This window comes from Camelus bactrianus, chromosome 2, assembly GCF_048773025.1.
Source record: "Camelus bactrianus isolate YW-2024 breed Bactrian camel chromosome 2, ASM4877302v1, whole genome shotgun sequence".
In the NCBI taxonomy this organism is placed as follows: Eukaryota; Metazoa; Chordata; class Mammalia; order Artiodactyla; family Camelidae; genus Camelus; species Camelus bactrianus.
In genome coordinates this window covers 73,091,174-73,113,493 of record NC_133540.1, presented here as the reverse complement: position 1 = coordinate 73,113,493, position 22,320 = coordinate 73,091,174, and the positions used below count along the sequence as shown (strand labels likewise).

Genomic DNA, 22,320 nt, shown 5'->3' with positions numbered 1-22,320 from the left:
ACAGACCTAGTTAAGTTTAATAGCACCATAAACTGAAACCAATGTTAGGATTAGGGTCATATCACAGGTGAAATGATACCAGAAATTTTCTTGCTGGTTAATTATTTGATGAGAACTCTATGAAAAATCATCCTCAGATGATTGCATGTATCAATTTGCTATAAATTAATGTGGATGACCTAGAAAAAAATGAATATGACTGGAATTAATTTAGAACACTTATGAATAAACTGTTCAGCCTACAGCATACATCTGAAAGTGGAAAAACAAGGAGGAAAAATAAATTACAAAAATCAATCTAAGAACCCATACATATGGATCTCTGAAAACTTGACATCCTGTTCAATTACTAGTCAATAATTATTTTTGAACTCTTTGAATACGCTTGTACTCTTCAACTGCCATACACTTTCCTGGGTCACAGAACACTGAAGTACATAATTTCTGCCATAGGGAGCTCAAAGTCTTCCTGGGGTAAAGGGTGCTTAAATCTAAAATAAATACGTGCAACATAATGTTTATATGACCCCATAATTCTATGATGTAGTCTAGGTGATTTATTTAATAAAAGTTTGAAAATAGTGTAATGGTATTTAAATGGAGCAGTAAGAAAATATTTCAAATTTGAGCAGCAATCCAATGGTAGCTAATGAGAAAAGAAAGGAATATTGTGAGAGGGGTGATATGAATGTGGATACAGAGGGGAAATATGGTGATTTTGGAGCATTAGATGATGTGTTTAATAGATCGTTTTCAAAAGCTATTTTGAGATTATATTGTATAGTTTTCTGAACATTTTATCAATAGTCATATAATCAATTCTTCATTTACTTAAAGGTACTACAGTTTTTTTGAATTAGCAAATGATATGATGATTCTGATGTTTAAAATACATTAATCTGATGACAGTATGTGGAATTCACTAAAGAAATGAGAAAATACAACCTGTCTTTATGACTTTGAGGTACTCTAAGTACCTCAGATGAGTGCAGTCATAGAATTTCTCTTTTTTGTGACTGGCTTATTTCACTTAACATAATGTCTTCAAGGTTCATCAATATGTCAGAATTTTCTTCCTTTTTAAGGCTGAATAATGCTCCATTGTATGTATATACCACATTTTGTCTATCTGTTTATCTGTCTGTGGACACTGGGTTCCTTCCATCTTCTGGCTATTGTGACTAATGCTACTAAGAACATGGTCTAGGGAGAGGTGAAATGGGGAAATGTTTAATGGGTATAGAATTTCAGTTTCTGTGAGATGAAAAGAGTTCTGGAGATTCAACAGTGTGAATGTACTTAATACCACTGAACTGTACACTCACAATGAGATGTCACATCATGCCTGTTAGAATGGCTATTATCAAAAGGCAACAAATAGCAACTGCTGGTGAGAATGTTAAAAGCAGGGAACTCTCATGCATTGTTGGTGGAAATGTAAATTGGTGCAGCCACTATGGAAGATGGTACGGAGATTCCTCAAAAAATTAAGAATAGAACTACCATGTGATCCTGCTATCATACTTCTGAGTATTTATCCAAAGAATAGGAAAACACTAATTCAAAAAGATATGCTCCTCTGTATTATTTACAGCATTATTTACAGTAGCCAAAATATGGAAATAATCCTAGTACTCATTGATGAATCAGTGGATAAAATGTGGTATATATACAGCTGTATCAGCCATAAAAAAGATGAAATCTTGCCATTTGCGACATGATTGGGCCTTGAAGGAATATGCTAAGTGAGATAAGTCAGATGGAGAAAGACAAATACTATGTGATTTCACTCGTATATGGAATATAAAAAAATAAACTAAATAAATAAATAAATGAACAAATAAAAACATACACATAGATACAGATATCAGAGTAGTGGTTACGAGAGGGGAAGGGGAGCTGGGGAGGGTGAAATGGCAAAAAGGGTCAACTTCATGGTGTTGGATAGAAACTAAATTTTTGGTGGTGAGCACCCTGTAGTGTATACAGAAGTTGAAATATAATGTACACATGAAATTATAGAATGTTATAAACAAGTGTTACCTCAATTTAAAAATGTTTAATATGGCAAATTTTATGTTATATATTTTATTGCAATTAAAGTTTTTTAATATAAATACATTTTTAAAAAACAATCAAACAAAAAATAAATGAAAGAATAAGGATAAATAAACTGTTGCATCAGCCAAGGCATGAGATGATAAGGACCCAGACTTCATTAAGCCACACTACTTATTCATGGATCCAACTACCTGTCTATACATTCAATACATAGTCTGTTGAGAACCACTGATTTCTATGTAGTGTGCTGGATCAAACAAGGCTCACTGGTGTAGTGTGTGTGTTTATGGGTGGTGTGTAGTAAAGGGGGAACAGACTTATAAGGTAGAGATGATCATATATTGCTCTAAGTGATATGATAGAGTTATGTTTTGCCTTAAAGACATAAATCGGCATCATTAGGAAGGATTTTCTAGGAATGATACTTGATGGACAAAAAAATTACCCTGGTGGACAGACATATTGGAAGCAGCAGGATTATTACATATAAAACAGTACTGGGTAGTATTGCATTTTGCAGAACTAAATATGGTTCAATGTGTTTAGAATAAAGTGCACAGTCATTGAAGTAATAAGTCATGACATTGGAAACAGGTGTATTCTTTAAAAGTATAAATAACAAATATGTTGCTCTGCACGCTTTTCTATCAGAAATATAACTTTGTTATTTTTCTTTTTTTAAACATTTTTTTATTGAGTAATAGTCATTTTACAATGTTGTGTCAAATTCCAGTGTAGAGCACAATTTTTGAGTTATACATGAACATACATATATTCATTGTCACATTTGTTTTTTCACTGTGAGCTACCACAAGATCTTGAATATATTTCTCTGTTCTATACAGTATAATTTTGTTTATCTAGTATACATTTAAAATCCAAGTCTGTCACTTCCCACCCTCCGCCCCTTTGGCAACCACAAGTTTGCATTCTATGTCTGAGTCTGTTTCTGTTTTGTATTTATGTTCTTTTTTTTTTTTTTTTTTTTTTTTAGATTCCACATATGAGTGATCTCATATGGTATTTTTCTTTCTCTTTCTGGCTTACTTCACTTAGAATGACATTCTCCAGGAACATCCATGTTGCTACAAATGGCGTTATGTTGTCGGTTTGTGTGGCTGAATAGCATTCCATTGTATAAATATACCACATCTTCTTTATCCAGTTATCTGTTGATGGACATTTAGGCAGTTTCCATGTCTTGGGTATTGTAAATAGTGCTACTATGAACATTGGGGTGCAGGTGTCATTTTGAAGTAGGGTTCCTTCTGGATATATACCCAGGAGTGGGATTGCTGGGTCATATGGTAAGTCTGTTCCTAGTCTTTTGAGGAATCTCAATACTATTTTCCACAGTGGCTTTCTTTGCTTCCCTCTCCCACTCTTAATGATTTAGATGTCTTCTGTTACAATTTTGTGTTTATTCTATTTGGAATTCATGGTAGTTATCACTTTTCCAGTTATGAGTTTCTCATTTTTGTAGCAAGCTGCTTCTTTTCTATTTAGAGTAGACCTGTCAATATTTCTTTTAGCATGGGTTTAGTGTTGCTCAACTCTTTTAGTTTTTGCTTGTCTGTGAAGTTCTTTATCTCTTCTTCTATTCCAAAGATTACCCTTGCTGGATAGAGTATCCTAGGCTGCATCTTCTTTTAATGCAGGACTTCTGTTATTTTTCTTTATAATTAGGTCATTTATTTTGTGGCTAATGGGTTTAAGAAATGTAATCAGGTCTGTATTTTTAAAAATGTGAAATAATGGCACAAATGAGGCATATTTTATTGAGAACATTCATTCTCCCACTTTGATAGGAGATAATTCTCCATGGGTCTCTAATGTTTTTCCATGTCTTGTGAGCAAAGTCACTTTCTTTGTTACAGACTGTCTTTTCAAGGGTATTTATATAGAGAACAACCTTAAATGATATAGTGCCTCCCTTTGGAATTAAGGGCAGGCCTGTTTACTATCCTTTGCAAAATACTCAAGTTTTTAAGTTCAGGGTTACTCTCCTATAATGCAGCCCAATGCATGTGCAGATGTCACCTGGCCCCTTTTCCATTTTCCTGTTGGAATTCAGGCTCAGAACTGGCATAAGAAAATGCTAATCTTCTGGATATGGCCATAATTGTGAGTAATGAAGTTCTATGTCTCTGACAAGGAATCTTATGGCTTCCGTGAGCATCCACGAAACTGTGGCAGGCTGACTTGTTAGCTTCTAAGTAATGTAAAATCTTAAACCCTTAATAATTTTTGACAACTTGGACTATGAGGGTGAGATGCTGACAAAGACTTTATTTTTGGATGAGGATAACTAGGGTTGATGAACAGAATTTGAGGAAAGTCTACAAGAATTGGTAGCAAATGTGTTGACCAGATTATATGGCCAACCAGGCAATAAATGGTCCTCTACTTCATTGTCTTTTTGTAAGGAGGAATTGGAAAGGTTGATATACAATGCTAATGAAGGTGACCAACTGGAGGATGAGACACTGACCCCCAGAGTTCGAGATAAATTCTTTTATTTAGTCTTCTACCCAAGATAATTCCCCTAGCCTTCATAAGGACACCAGATGAGAACTTAAGAGGTGTTATGATAATAGGGAGCAAGTGCTAATCAATTAATGTGGACTCCTTAAAAAAAATTGCTGCTGTAAGAGTCAAGCCCAAGTCAGCCAAAAGAAACAGATCTGTGGCCCTTACAGGTAAGTGATGTGACTGTGACTGTTAAAGGGTCTTTAAGTCTGACATAGGGTGGTTTAGTCATGACGATTCTGTCTCTTGATATTATGGTTTGGAAATCTAGTTGATTCACAAGCCACTGCGACATCACTAAAAACTGAAAGTAGGTGAGAAGACTTGTTTAATGACATGGAGCCTTGCCCCAGCCTAAGTAGCTCTAAGGAGAAACATAGTATTACACGAGACCAAAGTCTCCCTGTTCCCAAGGGTTAACAAAGACCATACTGATCCATCTGAGTATGTTGAGGAACTTCAAGGAGGAAAGGTCTTCAACTTTTATGGTTCTGTTGGCTATAGATATTCAAGTCACTTTCCTCCTCAGGGCTGTATGGTGTAGAGACACCAAAATTCAATTGGTGGGATTTGGGAAAGGCTCTCGAAGAGCAAGGGAGCTAATGTGATCTTTTGGGCAAGACCATTTGGGAAAATCCAGTGTTCTGTTTTTGTTGCTGTCACATCTGAATATATAGTAGAAAACTGATTTGTTATATGCATGTCTTTCCGTGTCCTGTAAGTGCCAGGGAAAAGTTGCTCAATAATAGCTCATGTAGAAAAGTGCTCATCCCTTTGGGGTACTACAGCTCAATTATTCCTCTGAGCTAAAATTTCTAGAACTGATGATTTCGCCAATTAGAGGATCTGGCAAAGGGAGGCAGCCTCCGCCTGATTTTTTTGCTCCTTGGGGCTTTAGACTTGTTGCCTCCTAATAGGGTTACCAGGCACTCCTTTTTTTAATTCTTATTTTTTATTGAATTGTAGTTGATTTACAATGTTAGTTTTATGTGTACAGCAAAGAGATCCAGTTATACATATATATATATACATATTTTTTCAGATTCTTTTCCATTACAGCTCATTACAAGAAACTGAATATAGTTCCCTGTGCTATACAGTAGGTCCTTGTTGTTTATCTATTTTATATATAGTAATGTGTATTTATTAATCCTAAACTCCCAATCTGTCCCTCCTCATTCCCCTTCCCCCTGGTAACCACAGGTTGTTTTCTATGTCCATGAGTCTATTTATTGTTTGTAAATAAAATTTGTGTGTGTGTATATATGTGTGTATATGTATGTGTGTGTACACACACACACACACACACATACACACACACATTTTTTAGCAGGCACTCCTTTTAGAAAGCAGCTATTAGATTGCTACTGAGCTCTTGTCAAAATTCAATGTCTGTCTCATGAAGGTCTTGTGATTCTTTGGCAGTCCCTCCAAACAAGGACTGAATTCAATAGTTTGAACTCTACTGTGGAACCAAAGCTTGCCAGCCACCTTGGAATCCACGTTAGAGGCACTGTCTACCTGTTCTCCTCCTCTGCGGAGGATTTATGATTATTAAAAACACTTTTGTTTCAGGAGTGCCGTATGTGGCCCTGGTACTATACTTCTTTTTATAGAGGTAAGGAATTATTTCTCTTCTGAAAACACATGCATTATAGGGGTGGTCATAATTGACCATCAAATATTTAAGGAGACACAACCAGTAGATCGTGTAGCCCTCAGATGGCTGTAGAGATTGCTCCAAAATTAGATTGCCTGTGGCTACTGAGAGTTTTTTCAAGGAGAATTAGGTGACTTGTTATAACTGTGCACTTCATGTGCAGTTATCCATACAATGGGGATCACCAGTTCAAGCAAAGGTCCAAATTCTTTCCCTGCCTTCAACGGCAATGATCCATGATGGGTCTTTGACTCGTGAAGGCATTCAGCTCAGTTTCAACTCACTGACCAGGGTAGCTATGCATGACAGATTTGCCCTGGACTTTCTCCTTGCCTGCTAAGGCTGAGTCTGTGCAATCTTTAATACTTCCTGCTATAGATGGGTTAATATCTTGGGTCAAGTGGAAATGTCAATACAGAAAGCAACCTGGCTTTTAAGGCAGTCCCTGATCAGTTGTAGGATTTTTTTCAGCTGTCTGGGTCTGTGACCCCGGGGGACATGATTGAGTTCAATTCTTGCAAGTCAGTCTCATATTGCTGACTCTTGTTAGTAGCATTAATTAAATACTATATGGGACAAATTGGATGGTTTTAGTCTCAGCCTCTGTCAGTCAAATTAATCAGAGCAGCCAACAGGATGTTGTAGTGATGGGAAATGTCTCCAAAAATTAAGACCTCATAGTTGGATATTGTTAAGACACAATATTCTCTATGGAGCTCTCGTCCTTCTGTACCTCTTGCAAGCAGAGGCACTCACTCCCTTTGTGCCACAATATTTTTTTAAGGATTGTTTTAGTGGATAGACTTGGTGTCTTATTCCAAAACTAATGGTAGGTATGCTTACTGCTCATTATCAAAGATTTGCATCTAACCTGCACCTCCCAAATGGGGTTTGTCTCCTACAGTACAACCTAGTGCATGTACATGTATCACCTTGCTCTCTTTGTGCTAAGTTGTGGGAACTGGCGCTTAGGAAATCATCACCAAAAACAAGCTGGCACTCTGGCTATTGTTATTGGTGTGAGTAATAAAGTTTTTTGTGTCCAACACAAGAGTCTTATGTCTTCTAGCAATTGTGAACCTGTGGTGGACTAGCCTACAGATAGGCTAAAATCTTAGATACTTCACATACACTTCTTCACAGACATTATGTTTACAGTTATAAAATTATATTGATGTATTGTTGAAGCTAATTTTCAAAGAGGGTTTATATCCTACTAATATTTATGACTAGGCAGTAAAATCTTATTTTTATTAAAATTTAGCTCCATAAAATGTTTTGCTCTCCAAAATCTGAACATGTGCCAAACTACCAGTCAACACTATACATTGCTGGTATAATTAGGTGAAAATGCTAGATAAATTGTAATCTGGGTAGCAGATTCCTAAATAATTTTAATGAAAAATGGACTGTATCAGGAACATATGAATACAAAAGAGCTGTGTCCAAGGAAAACATCAGTAGCACATAAAAATGTTAATTTGTTTAAAAAAATTACATCTGAGAGATGGAATTAAACCAAATAACCAGAAAATTCATAGGAAGTAAATATTGCTAAAATTTTAATAATAGAACCTAAATTAGCCAACATGTGAATATCATATTCTAAGGTATAGGAAACCCAATGTAACTCAATGTAATATTTCCTAATACACTGATAGTAACTGAGATGGGTGTTTTTACAGGGATTAATGAAATACACCAACAATTGTGGAAATTAATTGTGGATGGAAAATTTCCATATAAACTATTTGTAACTTTTTAATTATAAATATTTTTCATGAAAATAGGGTAAATAATAGAAATAGTATCATTATCTTTTTTTCTGTCACAGTTTTTCTTTCAACTCTAATTTCCCCTTTCCATTCAGCTCTGATTTCTTATCAGTGAATTCTGTTATACATTCATTCATTCATTCACTTGGCAAGTATTATTTAAATAAGTATTATTCATTGAGCTACACTGTTCAGGTATTTATGGTATTGTTTAGAATTTCATAATTTCAAGTTTCTAGAAAATCCTACGTCTGCTGGCTTTGACAACTAAAACACATACCTGACTTGGTAACTGTAATTAATAATAATATTTAAAAAAACATTGTACAGTTTTCTTTTAGAATTTTACCCTAATAACAAATGTGAGCAGGACTGATTGTTTCCATTTGACAGAGGAAGAATCTAAATGGTTTAGAAGAAGTGTTCCAAAGCTAGGTTGCACAAATTAGAATTTTACAAAAAACTTGTGTTTCCTCTCACTGTGCTCTACATACAGTTGGCAGATGATAGAATGGATTAAAGTATGTCTAATTGCAATATAGTAATCTTTATATCTTAGTGGCTTTTGAAAATTACAATTTAAGGCTGTATCTGACTGAAACAGTATTGAGGACATAAGCTCATTTAATTCTAAACTCTGGGATATCCCAAATATACCTAAGATAATGTATCTTGATTTTGTAGCTTAAAATTGCAGAGTAAATCAAGAAATATTTTAGTGTGGAAAATTTGGACCTGCTTTCAGAGATAGTTGTCTAGGTTATTGTTATTACCAAAATAGTACATCATAGATTTGCAGAACACATTTGACTATTGCAATAGAGACATGGATCCTTGTGCCAATTTCTATTCCTGAAGTCTCTCTATAAGGAAAAGTAGTAAATCCTATAATTTAAATATATAGTAACTTGGTTCTTGCCACATGTCTCAGTATTTATGGATATCATTTAAAATGTGCAAAGAAAAAAGAATAAGTAGAATTCATAAGATTTGAACCACAGTATAAAATACCCCTCAGGAAGTTGTACACGAAGTATTTTGCCAGTATGAGTGTCAATATTGCCAAGGATAAAAAGAGAGTAATAGAGACCTGCTAAAATAAATAAAATATAGGAACACAAGACTGTTTCAGGTTTATTGCAGAGGAACAATCATTAGGGAATTACAAAACTTAAAGACAAAATTAGAAGAATGGGGGTATAGGAAATAAGAGTTAAAAAATGAGAATTTATTAGTTAGGATAGATTGGGCTATGGGGTGTTAAGAAATAAATCATGAAAAATCTGAATGGCTCAAACATAATACAAATTTATTTCTTGCTCACACAAAATTCAGCGTGGTTCTGGCAACTCTCCAGGACAGCCTTTCTTCATGTTATGACTCAGAGACTTGTTCCATTTTGTACTCCTCTTATAAAAATAAGTACAATTAAATAAATCTTTCAGGTACTAATTTTTATTTAAAATGTAGTATTGTATTACTTAATTGTTGTCATTAATGATCTTTATGTTCAAGGCACTCAATATGTTGTTACTATTTGTGTCTTCATAAAGATTTATATTAATTTTTGAATGTTTGCCTACTTATTATATGTGGAAAGATACATTTAGCTTCAATTGAAATTGCTTTTCCCACCCAGATACATTTGAATTCTTTAATTTTCATAACCATTCAAATTATTTTTTCTACTATTTTATTTTGGAATCTCTTTTGAAATGTGCTTGTATTGTATTTTCTGAAAATATTTTAACTAACTTCAAGTTTCCATTACTTAGATCTAGCCATGTGAGAAAAATTTGTCATTGTCCATTCCTTTAAAACTTTTAATTGACAACCATTCCCCATCTCCTTCATTTTCTAGGTGAGAATTAGAGTTTAATATATGATGGAGTGACTTCCTAAAGGTCAGACACTTAATCAATGGCCAATTCATTCAGGAAGTGAGAGATATTGTGCCCCCCTCTATGCTCCCAAAGAATTTATTGTTCAATAAGGGTAATAAATAATTAAAGAACTGATTGTAATGCATGCAAAGTGCTAAAACAGAAATAAATATAAATGGTGTGAGAGCACAGAGGAAGGCACCTAGCTCAGCCCAAAGAGTTGGACATTGATGGCTCACAGGACTGTTGGCCAAGCCATAGTCAACACAGCAGGAGCAGAGGAACTAACAGTGATAAAACTTGTGCCATTTGTGGGCAAGGATGTTGCCGACGAAATGAATCACAGAGCTGCTGTGGTGCAAAATGTCTCCCGAGATTCGGGTTTCTTTATTTTTTATACCATCTACACAAAGGATTAACTCTTGCCAAGCACAGAGAGTAAACATTTTTTAGGTTGACGCATGTGCATTACATCTAAGGCTTCCTTATCTTAATTACACTCAGACTCTCCCGTTCCAAGGCCTGTTCCTTTTGAGGAACTAATAAACATTCTCGTTTGCGAGCAATGTTTCCCCTGGGAACGGGCAGAGTCACTTGGCAGGAATTTCTGTTTGCAGACAAGTCCGGCCACTTCTGTGAAATGTCCCGCGTGCAGGCACATCCACAGCTTCTATGCTAAGTTTCCTTCAAAGGACTGTTATATGATGGCAAGTAGTTGTGGCCTGAAAGCAGGTTTGGGAAATCAGTACTATCTGGCCAACACTACATACTTGTGTGGTGATTAGCATGTGAGATAACTGGGGCAGAAGGTAATGACTAGGTAGGACTTCATTTTAACATCCTGAATAACTTTGGGTTATTCATTCTAAGATATAAAAGACTTTTAATTTCATTATTCTCCAAGACTTTCTTCAACTTTATGAAACGAATAGTCTGAAACAATGATACATTTTGTGGTGAAAACTATAGCTTCATAAAAAGACAAAGGCTAATTTCATATTTACTTTGCATTTATACAGGTGTATTTATTTATAATATGCAAACAAATTAAGACATATGTATCAAATTTTTTTTAAATAATTTCAAGTATCATGGTTTACATGGAATTAATAATGATAATTTTATTTCATAAATGTAATAATATAGTTGTTATAAAAGAAAAAGAGAAGAGGCAAATGCACATAATGAATGCATTTTAGGGTAATGGTCATAGAAATAAATCTTAATTTGTAATCATAATAATGAAAGGAAAATGAGTTGCCAGAGGAAAAAAGTGTATAGTAATACTGTATTGTAGAGCAAATGTAATTTTATTTAAAAATCAACTTATTTAGTTGATATTTCTCTGTACTTATTTTCTTTAATCCTCATCATTATTTATATACCTTCAACCATTATACTATAAATTCCATTAACTTATACATTTAGTTGAATCAATTGGTTTGTATCAATGGACGTTGAATACTACACTAGATTTTTGTTGATTATAAAGCACTTCATTTACTTGGAATTTCTTTATAGTCCAGTTATATATAGTAAAAACTTGTGAATGGTTGAGCGGGATAAAATATTCAAATTTTGTCTTTAATTTTGTAAGTGATTTAGGTAAAATCAAGATATTTGTCTAAATATTGTGTTACTCTAACCAGGGGGATGAATTCATTGAAAATCTTTATATCAAATAAATAAGTTAACAAACATGCCAAATGAAAGAAATGAACCAATTCTATTCTGACTTGATTCTCATCTAACTGTAATTATTTCTCTGATTGCATCCTAGTGATATTTTGTTGTTCTCTAATTTTTAGATGAAATTTAATGTTGACATATATTTGATATTTAGGAATATTTTTATTTTGTGTTTCATGTGTTTTTATTATATAGTATATGTCAATATTGTGTTTTTTAAACTAATTTTTCAAAGGCTAGAAAATGGGACTGTATACCTTTATAGATCACAGTAGGTATTTAAGCAATAAAAAAATTTCTTTTGATCGTAAAGCACTTCTAAACTGGTTATGTTCTTATATTAATATTGCTGAAATGTTTGTCCTTCTTTCTCTCAAATGATGTAATACTATTCTTATTGTAGTTGTTAAAATATAATTCTTTATACTACATAAAGGAATATAAATTTAATCTTTCAAATAGATAGGAAGTTCTAATTTTAATAAGAAAAAAAGATACTCTACAATTGCTTGTGGTATGCTGCTTCTGCCTGTGCAGTTGTATTTCTTTGTACCTTAATACAAAGTACATTAATACAAAAATAATTCAGTAAGTGGAATTATATTGCTTTTCAACATAGCTCTGAGATGATACTTTTAACAAATGAAATATGAAAAGTATTTAAATAACTATGGATTTCTCATTAAGCCAGAAAATGCTCTAAATTATGTCCTATACTTTTCTATTCAACAAGTTCAAAATTCAAGACAGTTTGTTACTTGCATTGTACCTGACTTATGGAAGGTTCCCAATAAATAATTATTGATTTAATTAAATTATTAATATATTCAGGACTGTGCTAAGTGCTATAGGAACTGCAAAAGGAGAATAATTGCACCATATTTACTTTCAAAATGATGTAAATAAAAATACTATTATAAGCCACATGGAATGAAATCAATGTTAGTAATTCATGTGATTAACATAAATTAACATTAACCACGTGAAGATGAGAGAGTCTTCATAAAGGGAATAGAATGTTAGTTGGATTTTGATGGAAGTTTAAATAAAATAAATTTGGTTCAACTTACAACTGTGTAAAAGGAAGAAAATATCAGGGAAAATTTGAAAAGTTAGACTTTTTTTTTAACATCATCAAACAGCATAGTGAAGGATCATTTGTATGTGAAAGGATTTCCAGACAGGGACAGTACATTATCATGAATGATTTGCTCTCTTTTTACAAAAAAGTGAATCATGGCTCAAAAAAGCCAGTTAACTTGTTTGAGATTCCATAGAAAATAGCAAAAATGGGAGCATACCAGTTTGGGAAGTTTTAAGGAAACCAGTCTAGACTTCTTTTTCAAAACGATACATTCTCATTTATGTCCAAACATCAAGTAAAATGCTAATAGCCTTTAAAAATAGTAGGTCTTGATATTTAAGGATTCTTTTCAGTATCTCCGAAGATCACACACACACACACACACACACACACTCTCACACTCACACGCACTCATGTTATATGAAGGGAAGCTTAATGTAGACACTTTTATTCTTCAGGCAAATACATCTTTAAATCTTGATTCTGCCGCTTTTTGTGTCATGGTCAAGGTATTTAATTTTTATAACCTTTAAGTTTTTCATCCATAAACCATTGCATGCCTTTCTGGCTGTTAGGATCCATTAGCAATTTGTTTTTTTGGTTTTTTTTTTTGTTTTTTTTTTTTTTACAATGAGTTCTTAGCAGTGTGGATAGGATGATTTTCCTAAAATGTCTATTTAAGCATGTCATTTGTTAGTGATTTCTAAATCCCTTACCTGCCTGAAAGTTATGATCAAATGACCTGGACTGCATACCTCTTGTACCCCCTCACCTCACCTGTGTGCTCCAACCATTCCAGCCTTCTCTCTGCCCTACTAAAATATCAATCTCACATCCATTTTAGATGATTTCTGTACACTTTTTTCTCTGTTGACTATGTTTTCCTTTCAGTTTGCATATGAGTGCTTATAATTCATGACTTGGCCTTTATGACACCTTTACAAAGGTCTTCCCTGCCCTCCTCATGTAAAGTAGCTGCCTTCTACAACCAGTAAATATCATGTTAATCTTGTTTTAAAATAGCATATATCAGTTTTTTGTTTGTATATTTATTGTCTAGGTTAGGAAACTTTTCTCTTTAGTTCGTTGTTCTTAATTAAGTACTGTTTCTGGCAACTGTTAAGCCTTCAATAAGTATTGTTGAACAAGGGACTAAATTGATTTTTGTTACCATAAATATGAGTCCAACATGGAAAATTGGGAGAAAAGATGTAAAAAATAACCAATAAGTCTTTAACTCAGACAGTATATACACTATAGTATATATTATCTTAGTGAATTACTTGTTAATGTACTATTAAAAAGTAAACATTGATTTAAAAAAAAATCATAATGATACTTCCCCCCTTCAGATATGGCTCTGGAATCTGACAAAGTAGAGAAAAAATTATATGATTTTTTTTTGTATTTGAGTTAAATAATTTAAGACTAAATTAGATCATAAGCTATGCACTGTCTATGGAAACACAGTATATGTGTAGTGAACAGTGAACTGTGCTTTGCCCAAAGTAATGTCTTGCCTTTACCTTCAGGTTCTAAGAGATAATTTATGTCATATCTGGTAGGAATATCTTTGTCTAGAGTCCAGGGCTAACCACACTGGATCTCAGAGTGGAGCTGGATCAAAAAATATCAGAATGGGGCCAGGCCATATCAGAAAGATCAGCCGTATGATTTAGAGTGAGAGCTTCAGGTCATTTATTGTCAGACAGTTTTGAGGCTGAGAGCAAGCATGTAGGCAGTCAATCAGTCCATCAATCATACCTGTATAATGAAGTTCCAATAAAAACTCTAGACACCAAAGCTTCAGTGAGCTTCCTTTATTGCCAATACTCTGCTTGTGTTGTTACATATCAATGCTGGGAGAGTAATATGTCATGTGTACAAGGGAAGCTTTGCGTTTGGAACCCTCCCAGGCTCTACGCATCTCTTCTCTTGGCTAATTTTTGAACTGTACACTTTCCCTATAATAAATCATATTGATTTTAGTGAGTTCAGTGACTTATTGCACTTGAAGGTGTTTTTGTGAACCCACTACACTTGCTGTTGGTGTCAGAAGTCAGAGAAGTTTTGGAGACTGTGCCCTTAGACTTTGCAGTTTGGCTAACTCTGGGTAGTATATAATCATGGGAAAGAAACTCATAATTTTCTTACAGATTTTAACATTTTAGATATGTATGGAATTACAGAGAGTAGCTATTCTAATATTTCGTTTCACAGAAGAGCATCAGGGAAGTTATGATTTGCTTCAGTTCACAGAGCTGGTTTGGTGGCTGGGTTAGGGTTAGAAATTAGATTTATCCATCCCAATCTTTTGGATTTCCCCACTATTCCATGTTATTTAATATAAGATTGGCATGATAAGTATCACTGGATATATTTGATTTCTATTTTAGAAATAAAATTATGACAGTTCTTATATTACAAATCAGTGAAACATTCATCAATTTCATAGTATCCTGTCTACAAATATAAACCTAGTCTAAAACTTGAGGTTTAATTATATGAGAACTATCTATGCCTGAAAATACCCATTATTCACTGAAGTGAATATACTTATCTGGATGATGTTTATGGTACACATTATCGTCACTGATTCAATATGTTTACGTGCTAGGTTTTCTTTGGCAAATTCTTACTCATCGTATATTAGAATAGTAAAGTGATGTTAGATTCACACAATTATCAGAACCGTATACACTGACAATGGTGAAAAGTAGACACTTTCAATGAGGCTAAAATGACAGCTTTAACAACAACAAGCACACCTCAGAAGTTCTTAGAGAACTAAACATATTGATATAGGGCTAGCAATTGAGTTCTTAAACATTCCCTCTGTATTTCATATGAACACTTTTTCTGAATGTGTTTTCCCCAAAACACCTGATAGTTTTAAAAAATTGGTGTCCAAAAAAGGACACTATTGTTCTTCGTCAAAGTAGTTTGACAATAAGACACCTCACAAGCACTCTGCTCAGATGTAGCACAGAGTCACATATGTTTTCCCCAACAGGAAGGACAATGAACAGTCCATATTGATCCCTAGGCAAATATACCCTTCGTGTGGGGACAGTTGGTGGTCTTATATTCTGTGAAAACCAACATATATTGCACATGAATGGAATTTTTAAGAGAAAGGCTTTTAAACTTTCCTATCATTATTGAAAAGAATTTTTTAGTACCTGTTGTAAGTAGTGTTGTTTTAATAAATGCCTGTGATGTAATAAAGTGTAAAATAAAGTGTAAAGTTACTTTGTATTTGCTCTTTTGGCATTTGGGGCAAGGGGTTAGGCTCAGTGCAATGGAAGAAATAGAAGTGACACTCAGAAAACAGTCACCAAATATGTATGGTTGTAATAATAAGTTTGCAAGAAGCAATTTTGCAGAGGCAGAAACGGATCAGATGTTTGGGTTTTGAATGATAGTAGAGTTAGTATTTACTCTGTAGACACATGCCATTGACATATTTTCATGAGCTAGGCAATGAGGGAATATATACAAATGATAAATTAGTGAGAGTAATCTCAGAGTAGTATGTGGAAAGAATTGTAAGTGAAAATTAAAGAATTAGAATGGTTCTTGGCAAAAAGTTGATAGGCACACCAGTTAGGAGATAATGAAGTACGCCTCATAACTGTGGAATGCACAATTCCCCTAGTATGCAAAGAAGAATGAAGGCTAGAAATAATCATCTCTCTTTAATATGTATTCTTCAAAATACTAGGATTCCAAATAGTTTAATTGTGATAGCACTTTTTTCCACATTACCATATTCATCTCAAGCCAATTACATACAATGTAATTGTGATATTTTATTGAACAGATGTTACTTTCATTGGAGTTAAGAGTATTTGATAATTATTTGTGTTGCTTTATTAACAGTGACACAAACTGATGTAGCCAAGTGTAGAATCAAGGAGATGGCATCTGTAATGTTGGTTCTCTTGGCATGAAAATAGAATCCCAAGAGACATCATTTTTTTCTCCATATCTTAAATTATGACAGAAAAATTATGTATTGTTAAATAATAATCATTGAATTTTATTTTTGAATTATAGAGTTTACTAATTATATATTTACAGTTCCTAGTTTTCTATATTTATTAATAATAAAAATTAATTTTGATTTATTCCCTTTCATAGATTAAAACAAAAATATTCACAGTTTAAATTTTTGTATGAATTCAGATATTGGTTTAAAGTCCACATAAAATCTGTGGGCACTTTTCCTAGAAAGTTAAATATTGTAACATAATTTTTAAGTTTTAGTATTTTAGTACTGTGATACTTGAATAACTTATAAAATAATTTACCTTTCATTAGTATAAAGAGAAGAGTTAGCAATACTGGGCATAGCTTTAAGAATCTAAAATAGTAATCAAACCAAAACTTTATCCTTTTCACATATTTATAATGCCAATATGTTTTTTAGTGAATTACATGGAATCATCATTCCTGTTTGCAAAATGTTATGTTTTTGGACTCGTAGTGGGAAGCCTTAGAGGAAGTGTTTATAGAATTAAGGCAAATTTTTGAAAATATTTATTAAAAATATATTTTGATGTGTTCAGATCTATAAAGTTAATCAGTACCTAGCAAAAAGCAAGCTGTGTTTGGAAATACTTCATGCTTGCCATGTTGAAAGGTGAAGATAAATCTATTATAATGATTTAATATGCTTTATTTACCCAATCAGGAAATCAAAACCAAATAACTCTCCTTGCAGCAGTAATTATAAAGTATTGTCATTTTAATTTCTCTTTCCAAAAAATAGCAGTGGAATCATATCATTAAAAATACATGCATGTATTGGTGTATTATCTTCTTCACTTCATTCATAGATGTGCATAACTCAATTGTTACTGAATTGTATGTGCCGAGCCTATTTAGTCAATCTATGGAAACTCCTATGATGAGATTAGTAGAGAATGAAAGGTATATCCTAGTAGCACCTGATCATAATGGAGAATGACTAGAAGAATACAGACTAGCTTAACCATCCCTTATTAATTTGAATAATTCTCTTTTCTCTTTTTGACCAAATAATGATAGAGAAGTTCTACTATGTCATTAAATATTACATAAACAACTGTTGAGGTCTACAGCATGTCATATCTTGGCTTTTAGATGTTTTAAGGCTGCTTGTAAAGGCCTTCAACTAAAATATAACAATATAGAAATGCAATTAATACCATCTTTATAATACCACAATTAGAGAATATTTTAATAATTTCCTCTGATGGAATTATTTCTTTTATAAGCAACACTTCTTTGTATAGTAAAATCTCAGCTTCCTTTATTTCTTGCAGGATCATAATTATTGCGTTTATTGCAATAAAAAAACAAGACTAAAGGGTTATTTTAGAATTAGCCTTATGGAATAGTTACATATTAATGCAGTGATGAGAGCTTTGAGAGTTTTTCTTTTCAACTCTGTAGTTTCAGAAATTCAATTATTTCAGCCAATAGCAACCAGGCTCTGGAGGATTAATTCACAGTAATGAAACATAAGAGACTGATTTATAAATGATGATAACTTTTATTTATTTATAAAACAGACTGGTATTTCTTTACGGGAATACAGTTATCTTTAAGTTCTATGAGGAAAGAAACCATGTTTGTTAGTTTCATTGTTAAATTTCTAGAGTTTAGAAAGTTGATTTTTGAATTACTTCATTAATAATTATTTAGTTTACTCTTAATGGCTTAAAGTCATTTGAGAGATTACATGAGTAATTAGTATCGTTGACAGATTTCTTAAATGTTTGCTTAGGGAATACTTAGTAGTAATTGTGCTTGATTTATTTTCTAATTTATTAATATTATGAATTTAGTAAAAATTAGTATTTCATTACAATTAATCAACTCTTCTCATAATACCCACATAAATCTTATATGAAAATAAATTGGAATATGTATTAAATTAAATTTTCCATACCTTTAAACATTTGTAGATTTTATATAATCAAGTTCTTTTCAGTATTTTATTACAATACCAAGCCTAACATCAATTTATCTAAAATGCTTAAGCACTTTTAAAAAAGGAAATTCTACATATTACAGTGATTCCAAAGCAAAGCAATGTGCTTACCCTAAAACTGGTTACAAATGTGCTCGTATTAGGAATTTACATTTTTTTTTACCTTTTGCCTTCTTATACTTTGCTGATACGAAAATTTTCATATTTCCCTGGGATTTCAGAAATATCTGGGTTTATTTTTACACTTCTCTAGATTTAGTTATTATAGAAGACTTAAAAGTAAAAAATTTGCACATTCTGGGTTGTTGACTAGATAATTTTTTGTATAGTCATTGGAATTTGCTGTACATTCAGAAGTGATTAAAACTCAAGATGCTGGCCATCAGATTGGACTTCCCTTTTTCAATTAAACTTGGTTTTCTATGTTCTTATACCTTCATTTATTAAGTTCAAACCCAGCTTTTAATTTTGTGCAGTATTGGTGTTCTCTCACAAAATGGTTTACTTTTAAAGTTTCAACTGCAATTGTTACACAATGTTCCTGTTATGATATATATGCCTGATATTATTAACACTATTAAAAACTCATGGACTCTTATTATTCTCTTTATTATGTAGAACTATCTAGGTTTTTAATCTACCAGAAGATGAGAGACTGTTTCTTCTTAGTTACCACTTCTAGATATTCCACTAATTTATCCAGTGTCTGGAGCACACAGTTGTGCCCTCTGGATACAGGGTATGATTATTAATGTTAATTAAATGCTGGACTCCTTTTCCAGTTGGCTGTTATGTGTGACCATTAGTGCTGATCAGTCCTTTCTACTCATGGTACAGAACTACTTTTAAAGCTGCTACTTTTCTTACCAGTCTTTCCTTGCACAGATCAAAAAAACCCCATGTCTTTATATTATAAACATATGTAAAATTAGAAAAAATAACCATATGATTAAATACTTATTAAAAAAATGAAAATAAAAGATGTTCTACCCTGTTTGTGTTTGTGTGTGTGTGTGTGTGCGTGTGTGTGTAATGCCACTTTATATCCTTTACATTAACTTTTCTGTTTGAGTAACTCTTAGCCTCTGGCAGACTCAAATTGTTTCATTTAGCCATAATGATTACTATTTGTTATTGTTGTTGTTTGTATTTTTATGTTCATAATGTCAGAGTTAGCCAGAGAAAAGCCTTAGGTTGCTTTCCTTAGCCTTTCAAAACCACCTGCAACTTGTTTTTAGACAAACGTTGTTTTCTGGCAACAAAAGAATGTTCCAGAAATATTCTGTTTTTTTCTGTCCTCCTCTTTTTTCTTTTCCTAACAGTTAAGGATCCCTGGTTCTTTTTGTTGGTGGATATTGGGCAAGGTGTATCTGGACTGCCCAAAGGTGCTGGCTGAGGCAAAAGTGCTCTTGCTGATACTGGTCTTTTTTAAGGAGAGATTTGGAAAAGATATTTCTTTTAGGCCTATGAGTTCACATCGATTTTTCTTCTGTAACATGTTGCTGCAGCTACTCTCCTTTTCTTATGAAATTTCGCCGCTTCAAAGACTGTCCGCCACACTAACAAGAAAGTTTCTTTGTAAGCAAGGTATCAAAGCAAAGCAATTTAAAATAAGCAGATTGGAGAACCCTTCTTTTAGACCAGTGGTAGATGGACTCCTGCTAGTCCACATATCAAGGGTCACCTGCAAAATGAGAATAAAATAAGAACAATGTAGTGAGTTTCCCAAATTTAATTTGTTTAGTTTGTTGGTGTTACTTTTTAAAATTAAATGTTAGGATAGCAGTGGCAGAGTTTTAAAATATTTCCTTGTTAAAAAAATGAAGTCTGTTTTTAATTTTATTTTCCAAACTGAAAGTGGATGTGTTAACTGTCAAAATTCAGAAGAGGGTTGAACAATCCAACCTTGAAAAAATTATGTATGTTCCTGGACCTCAGGAACTGCTGGATCCAGGAACCAGAAGACCTACTGGTATGACACTTTTCATTTTTCAAGTAGACTTAGTCTGATCTTAACCATGCAATGAAGTCCAAGGCTCCTGTGGTGTGCATCTTGCAATATCTATCACCAAAGAGGAACTTTTCTCATTTCTCTGAAAGGGCTATGATCGGCAAATTAAATGTGGTTAAAATACTCATCTTGGACTATTCAGCAAGGACAGGAAGTTTGGCTAATGTAAGAACCGTATTGTCTTCTGGAAGCTAGGTGGATCAAGTGAGGTGGTTCCAAAGGGAGAAATGCTGAGCAAGCCATAGAAGCTTACTATGAGGAAGCTGTCCTTACTTGGCATAACAACAAAACATATGCCAGCACTCATTTATTTCCTTTCTTCCTTTGTTCTGATCTTTATTGCCTTCTAAATGTTGTTGGTTGTGTAACTTTGCTGGAGCTGCCATAACAAAATACCAAGGACTGGGTGGCTTAAACAGCAGAAATTTATTTTCTTACAGTTCTGTAAGCTGGAAGTCCAAGATCAAAGTGTAAGCAGGTTTGATTTGTCCTGAAGCCTTTCTCCTTGGCTTGCAGATGGCTGCGTTCTTCCTGTGTCCTCCCGTAGTTGTCCCTCTGTCTGTATTGTCTGTCCTAATATCCTCTTATAAGAACACCAGTCACATTGGATTAGCGCCCACCCTTATGAGCTGATTTAACTGTAACTTCTTCTTTAAGGGTACTACCATCAAAAATAATTACATTCTAAGGTACTAGGGGTTAAGACTTCAGATTATGAATTTTGGATGAAAATAGTTGAGATCATAATATTGGTCAATGAAATTCAAAATACAAGTATATAATTATTTAGGCCAATTTGAAGCTATGTCAGTTACTACCCTTTCACTATAAAGCACTTATTTTTTTAACCAATGTATTCTTGACTACTCGATTAAGATTCTCTCATTTGGATACTGCTTAATATACGCTAATAATAGTATCTTTATACCACCTCCTTTTTCTAAACTCTGAATTTTCCACAGTCAACTTCAGTTATGTTTCTTTTATTGTTTCAGTATTGTTTTGTATTTTTGAGAGTGGCAGCTTATCTTTTGTTATCTATATTTTATAACATCTTTTTGATGCTATTATAAATAAGCAACTTATTCTCAGTGGGCTATTCCTGCCACAATATGTCATAGAGTGTCCAAGAAACAGTAGATTTTATTTACAGTTTAAATTATTAGATACCTTTTAATTAATACAGATACAATGCAATCCAATGCAATCTAATACAGTAATAATTCCCTGTAACTTTCATTTACAGAAAGAAGCCTTTGTATTTGGGGATGTTTATCACCTTTGAAACTGTGCTCTATTCACAGAAAACATGTGTTTCTAAAGTTTAATAATGTTTAATTCTATTTTTTACAGTGAGAATGGTTTATTTAAAATTCGCAGTATACTTATTTTTAATCCCAAGAACTAAGGAGCTCAGTGTCCCTTTGATAATATCATTAGGCTTTCTTTAATGAATGTTTACTTTTTAAAATATAACTTAAGGTAACATTCAAATCAATGGAAAAAGTAATCTGAAATGTTGTGGCATCATTTAGTAGTTAGGTTGTTTTTCTTGATACCTTTTTTTTGTACTGTTGTTATTTCAATCCTAGTCTTGAACTGTAAATTCTTGCTTTTCTTAACATATTCACTACCAATCTATACACAG

At 33.1% G+C, this 22,320-nt stretch overlaps 1 protein-coding gene across 9 annotated transcripts in view; it reads left to right on the top strand.

Annotated features, from left to right (window-relative positions):
* Window positions 1-22,320, top strand: part of CCSER1 (coiled-coil serine rich protein 1) — a 1,108,361-nt gene that overhangs the window by 198,276 nt on the left and 887,765 nt on the right. The window lies entirely within an intron of this gene.